The sequence below is a fragment of the Gracilinanus agilis genome, chromosome 1 (assembly GCF_016433145.1).
Source record: "Gracilinanus agilis isolate LMUSP501 chromosome 1, AgileGrace, whole genome shotgun sequence".
Lineage (NCBI taxonomy): Eukaryota > Metazoa > Chordata > Mammalia > Didelphimorphia > Didelphidae > Gracilinanus > Gracilinanus agilis.
In genome coordinates, this window is record NC_058130.1 from 497,335,109 (window position 1) to 497,356,011 (window position 20,903).

Here is a 20,903-nt window from a genome sequence, read left to right on the forward strand (position 1 = left end):
TAGCATAGTAGTAGTCAGCAAATTTTTATTTAGCATCTGCTGTGTTTCAGGCATGGAGGATATTTATTAAAGGCAAAAGACAGATCTTGCTCTCAAGGAAATTACAATTTAATGGGGATAAACACCATGCAAACTATATACAAGTCAATTATAAAGCAAAAATTGAATATAGTCAACAGAAGAAAAGAATCACCACTGAGGGAAAGTAGAAAAGGTTTCTTACAAAAGGGAAGGCTTTATCTGACATTTGGAGATTGCCAGGAAAACTAGTACGTGGAGATGAGGAGGTAGAGCATTGAGATCAGTCAGTAGAAATTTTCAGAGTGAGGGGATGAAGTGCTTAGTGTTAGAGCAAAGAAACTATTTCGAATAGATCACAGAGTACATGGAAGAGACTAAGGTGTAAGAAAATGGGAAAGGTAGTAAGGGGCCAGGTTATGGAGGGCTAAAAGCCAAAGAGAGAAGTTTGTATTTGATCTTGGAGGCAATATGAATATACTAGAGCTGATCAAAGAGAATAAAGGGTGGTGACTTGGTCAGACTTGCTCTCCAAAAGATCAAATGGACAGTGATATTGGAAAATGAATTGGAGTGGAGATAGGCTAGCAGTAGAGAGGCTAACCAGCAAATTATTACAATAGTCTAGGTTGAGGTAAAGAGGGCCTACATTAAGGTGGTGGCAGGGTTTGAGAAGAGAACCATACAAAGATATTTATGACAAGACCTGGCAATAGTTTAGTTATGGAATGGTGAGAAAGAATGAGGAGTAGGTTTTAAGAGCAGGCAACTGGGTGAAAGATAATATCATTAACAATGTTAGAGAAGATTAAGAAGAAGAGGAAAGAGTTTCAGAGGAAAGATAATGAGTTTTGGACATGTGGGTTTGAAATGTATAATAGGGTGTAGGTCTGGTGGTTGAGAGGTTATAGGACTGGAGAAATAAACTCCAAGAATCATTTCCATAAAGATAATATTTGCATACATGGGTCTGATAAGGTTCCTAAGTGAAATAGTATTTATAGAGAAGACAGGGTCCATCACAGCTTCAGAGAATACCCACAATTAGCAGATGTGTCCTGGATAGTCTTGGCAGTTAATAGGAGTCCCAGACATAGTAGTCATGAAAGGTTAGGGAACAGAAAAGTATCAGGGAAAAGACATTGATCTACAGTATTAAAGTCTACAAAGAGGTCAAGAAGGGTGAGGATTGAGGAAAATAAGTTAGGTTTGGCAATTAAGATATCATTAGTAACTTTGGGACAACTGTTTCACTTGAATGAATTTTGGAATTCAGACTACAGAGAATAACAAGAGCAAAAGGAAAGAAAATAAAGGCACTAAGTATAAAGAATTGCCACAAAAGGGAAACCTGACTAGAACTAACAAGGATAGATGGATTTTAGATGAGGGTACTTTGAGGATGGATTAAACATCAAAGGGTTTGTTGTCAGTAAAGAGGCAACCAGGTAGCTATTAAACAGGTAGAGTTTGGAGATAATTTGCAGGAGAAGCTGGGATGGAATGGCATTGCTTGTGTGTATGTTTTAGTGGTTTGCCTTGGCAAGGAGAAGGATCACCTCTTCATGTGAAAGGAAATAATGGGAGGAAATAACAAAAGGTATCTTTGAACTGGGGAAGAGAGTAGAGGGAACTCAACAGCAAATGGCCTTAAGTTTTTCATCAAAATATATGAGGTAAGATTCTCAAAAGAATGAGAGACAAGGTTGTTATGGAAGACTTGAGGTTGGATGAAAATGTTTGGAAAATTGATTGTTCCTGGTAAAAATAGTAAATTGGAGAGGTTTTAAAGCACTGCTTTGCTGCAATGGGGGCTCTCAGTTGTGATTATGTATTATAAATTTGTAGTGAATCCAGTCAGCATAACTTTGTGATTTTTCTCCAAATTCATTTAGTAATAGGTGAGTAGGAGTGAATGCAGTGGATGGTAAGAATATTTTAGACCTGCGGCCTAGCAGGGTAAAATCAGGTAAATAGGATGAGGGTTCACAGGATTCCAGAGAAGAGGGCAGTATTGAGTTGAACTGGTTTACTAAGCACTTAAGATAGGGAAGATGGAAAATATAAATCTTTGCAGGACCTGGGAAAGAATTAGAGGTAGTAGAAGTAATATGGAGGCTGGAAAAAAAAAAAAAAAGGGTTTTTAGCATTGCAAGGAAGAAGGACAAGGCGTAATAGCAACAGATTTGTCATCAGATAAAGTTTATGAGCATGGAAGTGGCACATTTGTGGGTGAGGGTATGATCAAGGTTATTATGACTGTCATGTGTATAGCTGAGCAAGAGGAAGAGTTCATGGGAAATGAATAAGTAGAAGAACTGACAAGTTAGATTGTTTGAAAATAACTTTATAGATATTTAAATTCCATTTATGAGCGCAGGAATTTGGGGTGAGATGGGCTATAAGCCAGGCCTTGAAGTCATTTGAGGAAGGATTGGGAGTGCCTTCTGTCTAGAGATTGGTAGAGATTGGCCACCAAAACCTTGATGGGCTAATAAATATGGAGCGGTTATATGTGGGAATGGTGGTTAAAGGGAGATCCAGGAAGTGGCAATGAAGTTACATGTAATGTTTCAATTCTCCTTCCACAACTGAGCCTGGATAAATGAATGAAAGTGTAGCCAGTAAGATCTAGGTCTCAGTGTATGCAAGAAAATGGAAGAAGGAATAAATTTAAAATGATCATTTGTTAGATATGGAGCAGACATTCCAGAGAGCACAGTGGTTACAGGTAGCTTTCCAGTGAAGCATTACTGGGATTAGATTGAAGAGGTTGTTTGAGGGAGTGGTCAGTGGAGGGAAAAAAAACAGGATTTGAAAAAGTATAGGGAGGTTACAGAATTATTGGAATGGGGATGGATTGATGGGTCTGTTGTATGTTAATCATTGAAGAATAAGTTCAAGTAGGTTATCATAATCTATAATTCAACCTAGGGGTGCAGTAAATGTTCAATAAGTTCTTGATTAATGGAAAGTTATCCTACTTGTGGTAAATGATTGACATCAAAAGAGCTTCATGTGATATATTTTCTCTTCCCCCCCCCCTCCCCCCTTCAGCTAGGTGGTATAGTGGATAGAGTTGATCCTGAAATCGCCTGAGTTCAAATTTGGGTGAACCTGGGCAAGCCACTTAATCTATTTGCCTCAGTTTCCTCATCCATAAAAGGGGGATAATAATTTATTAATAATACTACATCTCAGGGTTGTTAGGAAGAGCAAACAAGATAATTTAAAGTTCTTAGCGTAGTCACTGGCACATAGTAAGTACTATAATATAGTTAGCTAGGAAGAGAGATTTCTTCTATTTCTGTATACCTTCAGTTCACCTTTTCTTGGATCTTATTTTCTTCATATATACTATACAGAAATTAAATGATTTCTAGTCCCTTCCTGTTCTAAATATATCATTGTGTGATTCTATATACTATTTGCATGATTGGATGAATATTTAAGCTTTCATGGAATGAAAATAATTTTAGAAGAATTTAACAGGAGAATATTCTTAAATGAAGGAATTTTTGGCCTTTTAGAGCCTTGTCTCAAAATTTTCAGTGTCTCCCTTGAACCAGTGAGGAGTAATGCTCCTCATTACTTATATCTATGGAAGTTAGTTTGGTACTTGTTGAGTCATACAGGATGTTAAGACATACTACAGGTTGAAGTAGGTAAACCTTCTCTGTGGGAAATGAATGAATGAGACCCTGGGAATTATAAAGATAAGTATTTGTTATTTTAAGTTCCAGATAGCTCAAAAATGTTTGTTTTTTATGGAAAATTCTCTCTCATTTCATTGCTTCCATAGCTAAATTAACCATGTATTTTATTGTATATGTGTTGCATATGATTGATCTTTTTTATTCCACAGGTCCTTTTTTCTGTAGCCAGATTGAGGTAGCAATTGAGTAGTTTCTGGGTTCTGTTGCTAAGAGCGTGGATTCTGTGAGCCATTTATCATAATAAATAGTGTGTGAGACATTATCCTAAATTATGGGTATGCAAAGAAAACTGAAACCATTTCTGCTATGGGAAGCTTAATTTTACTGTGTGAACAGGAGATACACCAATTTTTAAGCATAAGATGAATAGAGCAAGGAGAGAAAGCTGTCAACTTAAGAAATGTGGGAATTGTTTGAAGTGCCTGAGCTTCATGTTAGATGAACATTAGGTAGGGGTAGTTGAAGTTAAGGAAGGAATTTCTAGAATTCTGGTATCCTTAGAATATGACAAAGCAGTATTCTAAGGAATAGCATTGCTTGCCTTTGTGAATGCTTGGCTTCTGTTCAGGAATCAGCTAGTCTTTCATTTTTAGCTATAATATAGTTATGTAAAGGGGAATACTGCAAAGTAATGCTGAAGTCATGTTGGAAATAGACTGGAGAAGGCCTCAAATCCCATGGTGAGAAGGTTGTGTTTTGGGTATAATATCTAAAATTTTAATTACTGAAAATTTCAAGATAGGTCAATTTCTATAATATGCAGAAATAACTAGATTCTCATAGATAGCTTTTCTCTTTGTATTGTTTAATATGTTAATTTGATAGTAAGTTAAGCATTTGGGGAAATGGAATTACTTATTTTTATTGCTTACATGTGTGAAATGTTTATCTTTAGTCTGCTATTTTCAGAAGCTTTTGGCCTCATACCAATCTGCTAGCCTTTATCCTTTTCCAAGTTACTGTTTCCTATGGCTAATGTCATTGCCTCTACAGTAACTGCACCAAAATTTATTTTCTCGTTTTTATTTGTTTAGTTTGAAGATTGCCAGGTAAGCAAACTATAATTCCTATTTTAAGGCCCATTGCCATGAAACTTTTCTTAGTTATCTTTATTTACCAGTATAATACCTATCAGCATAACTCTCACATATATGTATATATAGATAGTATATAAGTTGATTTTATTTTAATTTGATTTTCTATTAGGTTGGAATTTGGCAGGAGAAATGGGGCTATATTTATTTATAATTATTTATGTTCTATCCTTGGCATAGACCTAATGGGCTTTTAATAAGTACTGAGCTGCTAACTATTATAGTTTCTTAGAGCTTTGCTTCTCTTTTCCCTATTCAGTTAGTATCTTATATATTAGAAAGTCTAACATCATAAATGAACAACTCATATTTAAAACTGCCATTCTATATTTTTCAGTCTTGAATCACGTTGCTCATCTTGACCTCTTAATGAACCAATTCAACTCTACACTATCTTTACCAACCCCTTGCTTGCCCTACCAAATCTAGCCCTAGATTACTCCTATCTTCCATTGCCTTGATTATAATTCACCTGGCTTCTGCACGAAGATGGAAGTGCTGACCATATTCACTACATATTTGATATTAAACTCACCACAGTGACATTTCCAAATCTTTTTCATCTCCTCTCAAGCCCTGCATGGGTCGCTTCCCCCTCACTTTCTTAGATGAGTTTTACCTTGTTTTACTTTAAAACTTGAGGCCAGGGGCAGCTGGGTAGCTCAGTGGAGTGAGAGTCAGGCCTAGAGACAGGAGGTCCTAGGTTCAAACCCGGCCTCAGCCACTTCCCAGCTGTGTGACCCTGGGCAAGTCACTTGACCCCCATTGCCCACCCTTACCAATCTTCCACCTATGAGACAATACACCGAAGTATAAGGGTTTAAAAAAAACCAAAACAAAAACTTGAGGCCATTCTCTGAAAGGTCCCTTTTCTGCCTTTCCCCTTACTAAGATTCTTCCCACCACTATCCTCTTTTTGTTTGCTCTTCTAGTCTACTTTTTTTTTTTTTTTTTTTTGCTCTTCTAGTCTAGTTTACAATAGTGCAAATTGCTATACATTTTCAGAGGAAAGATCTGGCCTTGAGCTTATGCCCTTTAACATCTTTCTGTTGGACAGCTCTAGCTGAAGGGGCTGCAAGCTCTCATTGCTTCCAGATTTGTGTTATCTGGGGTAAGAAGTTTGTTCATTGCTTTCCTCTTCTGAGATCTGTAAGTTTCTGATCCCGGGTTTGAGTTACTGGCTTTTATCTGATTGAATCAAATGCTGCTTGACACCCACTGTTGGACTGCTGGAAGGCTCTGCAATTTAAGCAATTGGGATGCTGTGCTCTGTTCTTGGGATTAGAGCCACTCCCCCAGCTATATAGTAAGTGTCCTCAATTAATTTTGTGCTCAGTGTACAGCTCAAGCCAGCACTCATCGTTGTTTCTCTTCATCCTCAATCCATGACCTGAAACTAGGTAGTAGATGACATAGCTGCCAGATGGTGGCACCTTTCCTGCACCTCCAAATTCTCTTCCCTGATCTTCCTGCCCTTGAGCCTGCTTCTGTCCCACTCTTGACTACAGTGGCTTCAGACCTTAGCTGCCCTATACTGGAAAAATAACTCACTGTGATTTCTTGACTTAAACTGATCAGAATTTGGTCTAGTGAATTCTCTAGATTTTTGTAGAGGACAAGTAGGAAACCGAATTTTATTTTAAGTCTCGTGCTTCTGCTGCCTTGATTATATTTCCTCTTCTGCCGTCCCCATTCTCTCACTTATTTAACACTCCCTTTATATTTTTTTGCTTCCCTGATACTTACAAATACTGCCATATTTTCTTCTCATCCTCAGAGTATTTTCCCTTGATCTTCCATCCCTGCTATATGATATCCTATATATATTTTCCCTTTTGTGACTAAATTTCTTAAGTAGACTGTTTATTTTTTCTTTTTCTTCTCATTCTTCTTAACTCTCTCCAGACTGATTTCAGATATGGTTGTACTGAAACTGGTTTCCAAAGTTGCCAGTGATCTCTTAGCAAATATGATGTCCTTTTTTCATTCTGTGGCCTTCAACACTCCGGATACCCTCTTTTTGATCTACTCTCTTCGCTGTAGTTTTTCACAATATTGTTCTTTTCTTGGTTTTCAGTCTTCTTTGTTTGATCTTCATCTGGTTAGACTTACTACTGCCTTCTTTGTTCCCTACACTAAAATCCTACATTCTACAAGAGCCACAATTTCTCTTCATTGTTTTGCATTTACTTTTTAAATTATTATCTACTTATCCTTTATGTAGCTTGTTTGTACATATATAGGAACATAGACACATTGATGCATTATTAGTGGAGGTGTGAATTGGTACAAGATTTTTAGAAAACAGTTTGGCATTATGCAAATAAAATGCTTTGTTGTTTCCCAGGACCATCTGTGGCCTTTTTTTTTTTTAATATCTCCAGAACTTAGCATGGGGCCTGGCACATAGTAGGCACTTAATAAATATTTACTGACTGAGGAACCTACCTCATGTCCAGAACTTTGCAACATCCTTACAGTTCTGACTTTGAGTCATGGCCTTCCTTACCTCAAACTAGGACTTAGGGACTTCAGGTCTGTTCCTAATCTAGTTGATCCTTCATTCATTTGTCAGATTGTTTTTTCGAAAAGCACAATTTTTACCGTGCCTTTCCCTCCTTTTCAATAATCTTCTCTGGCTCCTTTTTATACCCCTGAAGAAATATAAAATGTTTGTTTAACTTTTTAAGTTAGCCATAACCCATCTCCTTCCTATGGTTCCAGTTTTATTACTCCTTAGTCCTCTCTGTATACTCTGCAATCTAGTGGTGCTGGCCTCTACTGTTTCTTGGCATTAAATATACTTCAACTTAAAACTCTATATTTTCTTTTTTCCTCTTTTTTCTTTCTTTATGTGGTGGTGGGTGTTTGTTCATTACAAACATTTATGGAGTAATCCCAGAAGTATGCATAGTTATGTAAAACAAATTTCCTCAACTGTCCATAGAAAAGCATATAATCTACACTGTCTCCTGAATCCATTATCTTTCTGTTTGGGGTAGAACATTTCTTTCTTGGTCCTGTGGAATTGTAAATGGTTGTTATGTTAATCATTCTTATAAAAACAGAACAGAAAAAATAATGTACTTCAACACATTAAATATGTCAGAAAAAGATAGGTTGGGAGTATCCTTTCTAATAGGGCAATTTTCACTGCTTATTTGTGTGTGATTGGGCAGGTAGGTGGCTCAGTGAATAGAGAACCAAGCTTGGAAGTCCTGAGTTCAAATTTGGCCTCAGACATTTTCTAGCAAGTCACTTATCCTCCATTGTCTAGTTCTTACTGCTCTTTTTTTCAGTTGCGGCTATAAATATTTTGGTATATATAGGTACTTTTGCTTCATTGGTTTACTCTTCATCTTCATCTCTGCCTCCTGGCTTCCTTGAAGTCCTAAAATAACCCTATCTTCTGGAAGTTTTTCCCGAGTCCTATTTAATCTTATTGTCTTCCTCTGAGACTACTTGTTATTTTTTTTTTTATATATATCTTGCTTGTAAATAATTGATGAGATGTTGTTTTCCTTATTAAAATGTGTTCTCGAGAGCAAGGAGCCCTTTTTACCTTTTTGTATTCTCAGTATTTAGCAGAGTATCTGGTTCATAGTAACATAGTTGGTGTTTAATAAATGCTTGTTGAGTTTTGTTCACTTGTCTTAAAGTAAATATAAAACATAAATTTAGGAAGTAGGTTGGTTTGGATATGGGAGAAGTGACTAGCTAGGCTTCTGGTATTTATGGAAGCTGGAGTTTACAGAATGCTTTACACAATGTTGGTTTGGTTGTGTCAGCAGTTTTTCTTTCATTATGTAGATGAGGACTTTGCAGTTCAGATAGTTTAGTTTGACCATGGTCTTAAAGTGTCAAAGGTGTGACCTGAATCTGAATCTATCTCAGCCCCACCCAAAGCATTTTACAACTTTAAACAATATTGCTAAATATACATATTGCTTTTTAAATGAATAGTATTACTTATGATTATAGAACACATGATGTCTAGCTCTCATACCTCTAAATTATAGGAGTCTTCCGTTTTCCTGCTTGAAATGAATAATAACTGCTTACTCCTTCAATATAGTCTAGGCACTTGTCACTGCATGTAGATAGAATCATCTTAAATATCAACCAATCTTCACATGACAACTCAGTATATCTTATCAGGAGTCCTAATTTAAGCTTAAGTTATTTCTGTCACTTTTAAAAGAAGCAGCAGATTTCAGACTTTAGTATTATCTGATTTGACTATAGCTTGGATGATTCAAGTTAAGTAAAATTTTCTCTTCTCTTCTCTTCTCTTCTCTTCTCTTCTCTTCTCTTCTCTTCTCTTCTCTTCTCTTCTCTTCTCTTCTCTTCTCTTCTCTTCTCTTCTCTTCTCTTCTCTTCTCTTCTCTTCTCTTCTCTTCTCTTCTCTTNACCCGCTCCCCCCCCTTCAAAAATATCATTAAAGGATGTATCATAGGCTAAGGAAGATAGGAACGAAATACTACTCAAATAATAGTTCGCATTTACATAGTGCTTTAAGATGTATAGTCTTACTTTAGGTTATCTCCTTTGATTCTCACACCAGCCTTGTGAGGTGGAGGCTCTATTAACATTTCAACTCCATTTTATAGATGTGGAAACTTAAGGCTAAGACAAGTCAAGTGAGTTACCCAAGGTCATAGAGCTCATTTGTAAGATTGGAGCTCAGGTTATCTTGCCTCCCAAGTGCTTGGCTATACTCTATTCATTGGACTTTGTAGCTGTCTCCAATAAAGAAATGAAGATTATATTAAAAATTATAAAAATTTATATACAATATTATATAGTATTATAATATAATAAAATATATATTAGAACTTCCCTAAGGAAACTTGAATACTTGAAAAAATAAGATCATACAATGATTCATAAGCTAAAAAGTGCTTTTTATTTCTCTTCTAATTGGAAAATGAGGGGAAAAAATTCTTGCTGGATTCTAACCCTTAAAATAAAAAAAGCCGACTTAGAAAACTACTAACCAAAAAGTCCTTTAGACATGGCTTTTAGATCTAACTCTGTCTTTTATTAGCTGTGTTATTTACAAGCAAATTACTTAGCCCTTTAAACTTGTGCTTTTATTAATTTTTCTAGGACTTACCTAAATTTACCTCTCTGCAGCTTCTTCATTATTCAGCTCTCTGAGACCAAACATAACAAACCTAATCCTTCCTTTACATGACAACATTTGCTTAAAGAAGGCTATCATATCTACTCTGAGTCCTTTTTTCTCCAAGTTTTTTCAGTTCCTTTTATCTGATCCTTATATGACAGACTCAAAGACCTTTTTTATCTGATGATCTTTCTCTGAGCATTCTTCAGTGTCTTTCTTAAATTATGTACCCCGAACTGAGCACAATACTCTATATAAAAGGTCTGAAGTATTAGACTATAGCTTAATATGGAGGAAAAACCAAAAGAAGCCTGTTGTAACCCTATTGTATATGCCTAATAAATATTTATTGCTTGTTTGATATATAAAATGTCAATCAGAAGAACAATTTTTAAAATTTCACAAATTTCTTAGTGTTGCTTTAGTTTCTAGGTCTACATCTTAGCTTTAAGAGCTTCTTGAGAAAGAAAATGATTCGCTAACACTTATTTTGAGACTTTTAAAAGTCTAACATTCTTGTGAAAACATGGTTTCATTCAACAATTATTACTAATATAATGGGAGTACTACTTTTAAGATAAACTACTAATTAACTTGTTTGAAGTATAAGACAAAAAGCCTAAAAAGAACCCCCACCCCCACCCCCACCCTCCAGTAGACTTTTATTGTCTGACATAATTGTAGGTTATCTGAATACTGATTTCTCCTCTAGGATGTATCACAGCTATACCACTTAGCAATGCAACAGTGTCTCACCCATTCTCTTCCAGGTATAAGGGTTAAAAAGTAAAGGTTGTGTCTAAATGTATTAAAATGTGGTCGCCAAAAATATATTACTCAAGTCAGGATGACTTTTTATGGTAGTTTATTTAGAAAAGGAGCAAGAGTGAAAATAAGGAAATGAGAGAGTAGATAATTACTCCAGCCTGGTCTGAATCAGGCAGGGCTTCAGAGATACCAGCAAACAGGGCATCAGAGGTAAATTAAACAAGGGTCCTAGCCACAAGGTCTTCTCCTAGACATGGAACTTCTCCAGCAGCTAGTACCTCCAGAAAAGCCAGGAAAAGAAGTCAGCCTTTTTACTCACCCATGTGGTAGTTCAAAGGGAGAGATTCAAGAACATTCTCACTAAATTACAGAATCTCAAGTCCAGGAAGCAGATCCTTGACAAGCCTACAATTCAAACTCTGAACTCTAAAGAACTCATGTCATAGGAAGTTGCCACTGCTTTTAAAGATACTTCTTTGGGTCACTTCCTACACATTCCTTCCACTTTACGTGGACCAATTGAAGCTTTAGATTTGCATAGGACTGCCCAAGAGGCAGTCAGTTTTTTCTGCTCATCATTCACTATAGGATACATGGGTCACGGACCTCCCCATACTTAAGGATAAGTGGGGTGTATATGCTTCTGGTGATTAAATCTAAAAGTGAGTGAGGGGAGAGTTAATCCCATCTTCACACAGGCTTGTTCCATACCAAAATCTGAACTATAAAAAGGAAGCTCAGATAATAAACCATAATATAATAGCAAAATTTAACAACACTGTTATAATGAGCACTTAAGTGTTTCCCTTTCCCTCCCTTCTCCTCCCCTCTCCTTAGAATTAGTACTTCGTAATTAATCAAAACAATTTCACATTGGTTAAGTCCAAAAACATATATCTCATCCTGAGTCTAAAATCTAGCACCTGAAAGAAATAGGGTAACATACTTTGCTATTGGCCCTTTGGAAATATGGTTGGCATTTATTTATCAGTTTCCTTAATTTTTAACAAATTATTTTTCTTTCAAAGTAGTTTTTATTTACTTTGTTGTTATTCATTAAATTATTTTTCATTCTATTAATTTGACTTTATATCAGTGTTTTCCTATATTTCTCTGAAGGGAATCCTTTTTTCTTTTTATCACCATAATATTGTTGTTCACTTGTTCAGTTGTGTCTGATTCTGCATTGATTCCATGAAAAGTCCTTGGCAAAGATGCTGGAATAGTTTGCCCATTACTTCTTCAATGTGCCCCCATTTTATAGATGAAAAATTGAGGAATGTTACATGACTTGCTCATGGTCACACAGTAAGTGTCTGAGACTAGATTTGAGTTTAGATATTCCTGACTCGAAGCGCTATCCCCACCTATTTGCCCCATTACATAAATATGCCATAATTTACATATCTCTTCCCCATTTGATTGATATCCCCTTAGGTTTCATTTTCTTTGTCACTAAAAAAAATTTTCTGGAAACACTGTTGAATCCTGTTAGTACTTTTCCTTTTTTCTTGGGGGGGGGGTAAGGGGGGTGGGGGGGTGGGTTGGTATAGGCCTATTAGTTGTATGTCAAAGGTTAACTGATCTAGACCTTGATTCCATAACTTAAGCTTTTACTGTATAACCCCAAGATAGCCTCTCTACCTACTGTGATAGTCATCACTTTTCAGCAGAAGTCTTCCACAGGCCTTCTATTTGTATAACACATTTACCTAAGGCCATTGGATAAAAACTGTATTCCCAGTTAAGTAGCATGTTATCAGGATGGATCAGAAACTAACAAATGAAACCAAGAATGTGCAGTCTGACCAGGTTGAGAATTGGGAGGTTTCTTGAAACCTAGAAAGGAGGAAGAGGATCTTTAAAAGCCAAACAGGTTGTCAGCAGTACCAGCAGATAGATTTCTGATAATAGACCATGTAATAGTAATTGAGAGCCAAGTAACCAATGTTTGATAGAAGGGAAAAGAGAGCGAGAGTCTATGAAGTGAGTCTCTCTTCTAGCTCTCCCCTCATGCTGAATATACACTGGGAGACTTTGAGGGGGTATCACCCCAAAACTGAGTGACCTGGATGGTTATGCTGCCCCAGAGGAGTTGGGGGCAGGGCTTCCCCATAAAATGAGGTATATGGTACCCCAATCTGATTCTGAAGGAGGGTGGAGTTCACACGAGCCTCCGTCAAGGCTAGTCAACTTTATATTGGGTGGTCTGGCTCCAAGGTGGAGGCAGCCAGACCAAGCTCTGGTTCCCCTCTTACCTGTTGTCTCTCGGGCACTCCAGGAATGGTATCTGACTAATGAATGGCTTTTATTATTCGCAATTCAGGGGTTGGGAAAAGGGGCTAAGGGCAGAAGGATATTGGGGTGCCCTCTTCTCTATTTCTATGAGGTCCATCACTTGGGAGGGAACCTTTGGGGTTCCCACTCCCAAGTGTCTTCCTTTGCCCCTTCTCCTTCTGTTTCTATCATTTTCTATAATTGTAAGTTTTGACTGAAAGGGTGTCTCTCAGCAAGATTGGGAAATAGGGGAAGAAGACTAAGAGATCGCTCCCAAAATGGAGTACAAAACCTTTGCTTAATTGATGGTTGAAGCCTTGGTAGGTAAGTCGAGAAGGAATGGCTTTGATCAGGGAATCAGAGTTTCAATTTCCAAAGAAAGGTCCTCCAGAAGCCCTCAGGACTGGATCTGAGCTGGAATGTTCACCTCCTCTCTCCTCACAGTCCTCCACTGGAAGCCTACCTCTCTCCTCCTTCCTCTGGAGACTCTCCCAGAATTCTCCCTGGTCTCAACTGTCACCAACTGTCAACAACTCCTTCTCTGGCTCCTTTTGTTCCACCCCTCTTACACAAATCTGATCCTTATAGTACAAATCCCCCATCCTTACAACCATAAGATACAGACAATTAAGGGACCATTGCTAACTAGAAATAATTGTTTCAATGGTGGTGATTATATCAAATGGAAACCAGTATGATTATGTTACTTGCATTTTCCACCCTCTCCAGTTTGCATATATGTATACTGTATAAGGTATATATTAGCATAGATGTATAGAGACTTCTGTCATATATTTATTTTAAAAGTTTCATTTAATTCTAAGCTAGAAGACTCATTCCTTTCATTCTCAATAATTATGTTTTGATTGTTGCACATTGTGTAGTTCTTGAACAAGGAAATTGTCTTTTGAGAATATATGTTTTGTAGGCTGTCATAATCCATAATTTGCTCCCTGATAATGGTGAAAGTAAGTGAATGGTTTTTCATAAAAATTATTGGACACTTCAATGGCACTTGATTAAAATTTGTTATTAAAAAGTTATTGTGTTAGCTTTGCATTTGCATAGATTTTTTTCATTTTTCATGAATCAACTTAAGAGTAATACTCTGATTAGTATTTCATTATAAATTCTTATTTCACTACTAATACTTGTTTAAAAAATTAAATAAAACTTTTCCTATTCTTTGTACTTAACTATTGAATCAGATTCTCCTGTTGTCAAAGTTGAACATAAGGCCCTGAAATGTTTACTTCCACTCAGAAAAAAAATAATACCACAATGATCTGAAAGAATTAATAGAAATTTCAAGGGAACCCCATATTAATCTGAGGAGTAAAACTAATCTTAGGACTATATACCTCAATTTGGGTTTTCCTACATAAAAGAAAGCCATGTGTCCTTAATAGTATGAAGAACTGAATAAAAATAGCTGAAAAAAAGTAGTATATATTAAGTATTATTTTTCTTTATGGGCATAAATATTATGTTTAACAAGTTAGGTTAATTTATAAATTAGCTTTGATCATTTTGATTAAAATTAGTTTTGGGAATAGACATAAATATCAACATTACCGTAAAATTCTTATCCATTTAAAATTTTTATTCAGAAAAAGTATTCATTGTTTTAAACTCATCTTTAATGTTATGATATGTTTCCTTCATTTTAAAGTACATAGAAGTGGTGGTTCACCCAGACTTTTGAGGGGAGTGTGTTAAGTGTGATGATTTATGTTTGTATTTTATAAAGGAGATTTAAGGTATATATATGTATATATATATTTAAAGTGTGGCCTATATATGAATACAAACTGATTTTGCAGATTCTTATTATCTTTCTTCTTTGTTTTGCAGTTTTCATTTGTACCTTGCTACAAATTTACAGATCTTTCATACTGTGTACTGAATCAGGTAAGTTAAGCGAAATGCTGTGTGTGTTGCAGTATTAAATTGTTAGTGAAGTAAAATTTTAATTATTTTCATTAGATACTACTTTTGAACAAAATGAAAACTGAAAATAGTAAATGCTATTCCTAAAGCCTGCGTGTTAATTTTACCTTTCTTATATTGTTACAACTACTTAAATTTAGGGTAGAAGATTTCTACCCAGTTCTCATTGTTTTGTAAGTTTCATTTTAGAACAGACTATATATTATATGTTGGACTTATATTTGACTATATGGTGTGCCATTGAGTATTATGATTTTTATTAATATTTTTTTAATTATCAGATTTTCCTCTCTATAGAAACCACTAGACTGAAAGAAATTGTTATAAAATTTAGGTATATAAACAAGGAAGGGAAAAGGTAGTTGAATTTCCCTAGATTTTGAATATTCTGTTATTGTCTTGGTCAAGTCTTAATCTTTCTGTATCTGTTTCCTCTTTTAAAAAATGATGGGTTATTTGGCTAATAGAAGAGTTTTTATATGAAACCTAGGAAGTAGATAAGGTCCATGCAGAAAACTGGCATATTCTTTAAGGAGAAAAACCATTGGCTAATAATGAGGAAGCCTGGGTTTAAGGTCCAGTACTATTGCTTAGCAGCTAAGTGAGTATGAAAGTTAATTTCTCAGCTATAGTTTACTCAATTGTCAAAAAGAGGAAGCTTCTCTAGGTCACCTTCTGTTGTTCCCCCAAGGAACTTTGGCTTTTGATCAAGGAACGGAAGTAGAGAGAAATGGCATAAAAGAAAAACAAGATCTAAGGTCTTTGATAATCTAACTTTAGAAAATGTACATCTATAACTCCAGCTAGCTTTTATTATATTTGTACCTGGAAACTTAAAAGATAGTTGCATATTTTTGATTGTATGTTCTAGAGACGACAGGAAAGGCCACCGGTAGTCTGAATCTTTGGTGAGAGATCCCCTTCTCAGAAAAGAAGTAGACTGTATACCAAGAGAAGATGTAGAGGGAATACATGTATGAAAATCTTTTTGTTTATTTTTTTTCCCCTTTTTGGGAGGAAGTTGAGAGAAGAGAGAGAATCTGTCTTTATCTTTTTTGTCATTTTAAAAAAATCAGTGATATTTTATTTTCTCAATTACATGTAATAATAATTTTCAACATGCTTTCCCTTCCTCTGTTCAGAGGTGATAAGCAATTTGTTCTGGACCATACATGTATTGTCATACAAAACATTTCCATATTAGTTATTATTGTAAGTACATGCTGATACAAAACTAAAATCCCCAAATATAACCATAAGTACTCTGATATGAAAGATAGTATGCTTTGATCAACATCCATCTGCTTTTTTGTCATTCTTGAGCAGATTAGTTGCTGTAAGAAAGGATGCCTAAAATTTCTCGTGCTTCTTGAATTCTCTTCTGAGTCTCAATTTTGAAAATAGAGTCCTAAATTAGTTTCTTTAATTTTTTTAATTTAAATTTTTATTTTGAATATTTTCCCATAGTTACATGTTTCATGTTTTTTCCCTCTCCCCAAACCCTGCACACCCCCATAGCCAACACACAATTCCACTGTGTTTTAAATGTATCATTGATTAAGACCTAATTCCATATTATTGACAGTTGGACTAGAGTTATCATTTAGCTTCTACATCCCCAATAATATCCCCATGAGCCCATGTGTTCAAGCAGTTGTTTTTCTTCTGTGTTTCTACTCTGACAGTTCTTCCTCTGAATGTGGCTAGTTTTCTTTCTCATAAATCCCTCAGCATTCCTCCATATCTCCATAAAATTAGTAGAAGTTAGGGGATTAACCATTATAAATATTTAAATGTCAAATTCAGGAAGCTTATATTCTTTTCTAAATAACTGCTCCTACCTTATTGTAATTCCAAAGGGAGCATGTTATCTTCTGGAGAAAAACTTGAAAAGTACGACAGCTTTTTTCTTGTTGACTGGATCAAAGCATATAGTAAAAATAAGACTCTGAGTATGCATATTTTCCAAAATAGATTTTTATAACAAGAGGCTGCTTTATGCCTCCTTGGACCCTACTGAAAAGATATTTGTATTGCTTGTCGTTGGACATAAACTATGTTTACCCTAATTCAATATCCATTCTTACACTAAGGAAAATTGTTTTGATGCCTCATGACAATTATTATAAATTGGGTCTTTGTACCAAAGAGGGTTGTGGGTAAAAGTTATGTTTATCATTTTTACCTTGTGCTCATATTAATCAAGACCTAAGAGAAGTCAGATCTACTTTTCTTGGTTTTATTTGCTATTATTTGCCTAAGAAATTATAAGCTTTTTGAGGACAGTTATTTTTGAGGTTTCTTTTTTATTCATCCGTATCATAGTTTTGCCTATTATAGATTATTAATAATTCCTTTCTTTGATTGTATTGTATTTATTACTCTTAGCACTACTCTAGAATCCAATTTCATCAGCTTTAAATACCTGGAATTAAAGTTCTGACTGACCAAAACAACCTTCTTTTTTGCTTATTTATTTAATTTCAATTATTTTTATGATTCATGTTCTTTCTCTGCCCTCCTCCCACCCCTCTTCTGTAGCTAATGAGCAATTCCATTGGGTTTTACATGTGTCATTGTTCAAGACCTATTTTCATATTATTAATATTTGCAATAGTATGACTGTTTAGAGTCTAAACCCCAATCATATCCCCAACAAACCATGTGATCAAGCAGCTATTTTTCTTCTGTGTTTTACTCCCACGGTTCTTTCTCATAAGTCCCTCAGAATTGTTTTGGATCATTCCATTGCTGCTAGTACAGAAGTACATTACATTCGATTTTACCACAGTGTATTAGTCTCTGTGTACAATGTTCTACTGATTCTGCTCCTTTCACTCTTTCACTTACTGGAGGTTGTTCCAGTTCACATAGAATTCCTCCAGTTCATTATTCCTTTGATTACAATAGTATTCCGTCACCAATAGTTGCACAATTTTTTCCCAATCTAAGGCATCCCTTCATTTTTGATTTTTTTTTGTCACCACAAAGAGTGCAGCTATGAATATTTTTGTACAGGTCTTTCCCTTATTATCTCTTTTGAGATATAAACCCAGCAATGGTATGGCTGGTTCAAAGGGTAGGCAATCTTTTAAAGCCTTTTGGACATAGTTCCAAATTGCCCTACACAATGGTTGAACTAATTCATAACTCCACCAGCAATGCATTAATGTCCCAATTTTGCCACATTCCCTCCAACATTTGTTACTTTCCTTTGCTATCATATTGGCCCATCTGCTAGGTGTGAGGTGGTAACTCAGAGTTGTTTTGATTTCTATTTCTCTAATTATAAGAGATTTAGAACAATTTTTTATGTGCTCATTGATATTTATGATTCCTTTATCTAAAAATTGCTATTCATGTCCCTAGCCCATTTATCATTTCGGGAATGGCTTGAGTTTTTGTGGAATTGATATATAGTTCCTTATAAATTTGAGTAATTAATTAGACCTGTCAGAGGTTTTTATTACAAAGATTTTTTTCACCCAATTTGTTGCTTCACTTTTAATTTTGGTTGCATTGGTTTTTATTTGTATGAAACTTTTTTAATTTAATGTAATCAAAATTATTCATTTTACATTTTGTAATATTCTCTATCTCTTGTTTGGTCTTAAAATCTTTCCTTTCTCATAGATCTCACAAGTATACTATTCTATGTTCACCTAATTTACTTATAGTTTCCTTCTTTATATTTAAGTCATTCACCCATTCTGAATTTATCTTGGTGTAGAGTGTGAGATGTTGCTCTAAACCTAATCTCTCCCATACTGTTTTCCAATTTTCCCATCAGTTTTTGTCAAATTGTTGGGTTTTGTTCTAAAAGCTGGTTTATCATTGGGTTTATAGTACGCTATCTTGCTAAGGTCATTTACCCCAAGCCTATTCCATTGATCCTCCCTTCTGTCTCTTATTCAGTACCATATTGTTTTGTTGACCACCACTTTATAGTGCAATTTGAGATCAGGTACTGCTAGGCCCCCATCTTTCACAGTTTTTCCCCTTTATTTCTCTTGATAGTCTTGATCTTTTGTTCTTCCAAATGAACTTTGTTATAATTTTTTCTAATTTAGTAAAAAAGTTTCTTGGCAGCTTGATAGGCATGGCACTGAATAAGTAAATAAATTTTGATAGAATTGTCATTTTTATTATGTTAGTTTGTCCTACCTATTGTTTCGATCTAGTTTTAATTGTGTGGAAAGTGTTTTGTAGTTGTGTTCCTATAATTCCTGTGTTTGTCTTGGTAAATAGATTCCTAAATATTTTATATTGTCTAGGATGATTTTTAAATTTTTAAATGGAATTAATCTTTCTAACTCTTGCTGCATCCTTGTGATAATGCGCATCCTTGCTTCACTCCGGATCTTATTGGGAACACTTGTAATTTATCCCCATTGCAGATGATGCTTGCTGATGGTTTTAAATATATACTGTTTATTATTTTTAGGAAAGGCCTTCCTATTACTATACTTTCTAATGTTTCCAATAGGAATGAGTCTTGTATTTTGTCAAAGGCTTTTTCTGAGTCTATTGAGATAATCATGTGGTTTTTGTTGGTTTGGTTGTTGATATAGTCAATCATGTGGATTCTTTTCTTAACATGAAACCATTCTTGCATCCTTGCATTCCTGATATAAATACCACCATATCATAGTGAGTAATCCTTGTGATCACCTGCTAGAGTCTTTTTGGTAGTATCCTATTTAAGATTTTTGCATCTGTGTTCATTAAGTCAGATTGGCCTGTCTTTGGAATCAGTACCATATTAAATATAAAAGATATTTGGTAGAACTCCTTCTTTGCTTATGTTGTCAAATAGTTTGTATAGTATTGGGATTAGTTGTTCTTTAAATGTTTGATAGAATTCACTTGTGAATCCATCTGGACCTAGAGATTTTTTCTTACAAAGTTCTTTAATGGCTTGTTCAATTTATTTGGAATTGTGTACCACTAACAAAGTCCTGCAAGAAAAGACAGAAAGAGCTATCCCATTTAAAATAACAACAGATCAAATAAAAAAACTTGGGTGTAAACCTGCCAAAACTACATGAACATAAGTATAAAATACTTTTCACACAAATGAAGTCAGATCTAAACAATTTAAGAGATAGCAGTTGTTCATGGATGGGTAAAATAATTAAAATGACAACCCTAACTAATCTACTTATTCAATACCATCCTAATTAAATTACCCAAAATTTATTTTCTTCAGCTACAACACATTAAATCACTTCCAACAAAAGAATAAGAATATTATAAGAATTCATGAAAAAATGTTATGGACAGAGGTCTAACAGTATCAGATTGAAAAAATTATTTTTAAACCCGTACCTTCATCTTAACAATCAATACTGTATATTGTCATAAAAAAGTAAATATGGTAGATCTGAGTAGGGTCAAATGAATGCAATTTGGTTGTGAGGAAGAATAAAAGGGGATATAGGGAGATTATAAGGTGATTGGAGGAGGAATGAAGGTATAGGAAGGTATATAGGAAATAAAGGAAATGGGGTATGTAGGAGAGGCAGCTCAAACAGATTTATTCCCACAGGCTTGAGACAAAGGATACAGGGAGGAAATTAGGGCCAGTAAGAATGTTTAGGTTTGACTGGAGGGTTTCTCTAATTGTTAGTTTCTCCAGTCTCTTGAGGGAGGATTTGAGAGGGCCCCTCCCTGCCAGTGAAACTGATGGCTGGAGGAAGTCTTGAGGTAGGTACTTCCTGCCAAGATGGATGCCCCCAGTTCTTTCAAGAAATAAAAGAAAAATGATTCCTTCCCCTTGAGCCCTTGTCTTAATTTTCTACACAATGATTCACCAAAGGGTTTGAATAGGTAACAAGGGGATTTATTAATACCAGGGTCAGTCAGAAGGGGAGAGGGGTTTAGGATTTTCTAACTTGGGCTAGGGAGAGGGGTGAGGGTGGGGGATGGGTTGTGTAGAGGTTTAGACAGTCT

At 35.3% G+C, this 20,903-nt stretch overlaps 1 protein-coding gene across 1 annotated transcript in view; it reads left to right on the forward strand.

Moving 5' to 3' along the window:
- Positions 1-20,903, forward strand: part of NCOA2 (nuclear receptor coactivator 2) — a 305,348-nt gene that overhangs the window by 112,362 nt on the left and 172,083 nt on the right. Inside the window, exon 3 of the mRNA XM_044665931.1 lies at positions 14,856-14,912. The gene's annotated coding sequence lies outside the window, so the exon portion shown is untranslated. The remainder of the gene's footprint in view (positions 1-14,855; positions 14,913-20,903) is intronic.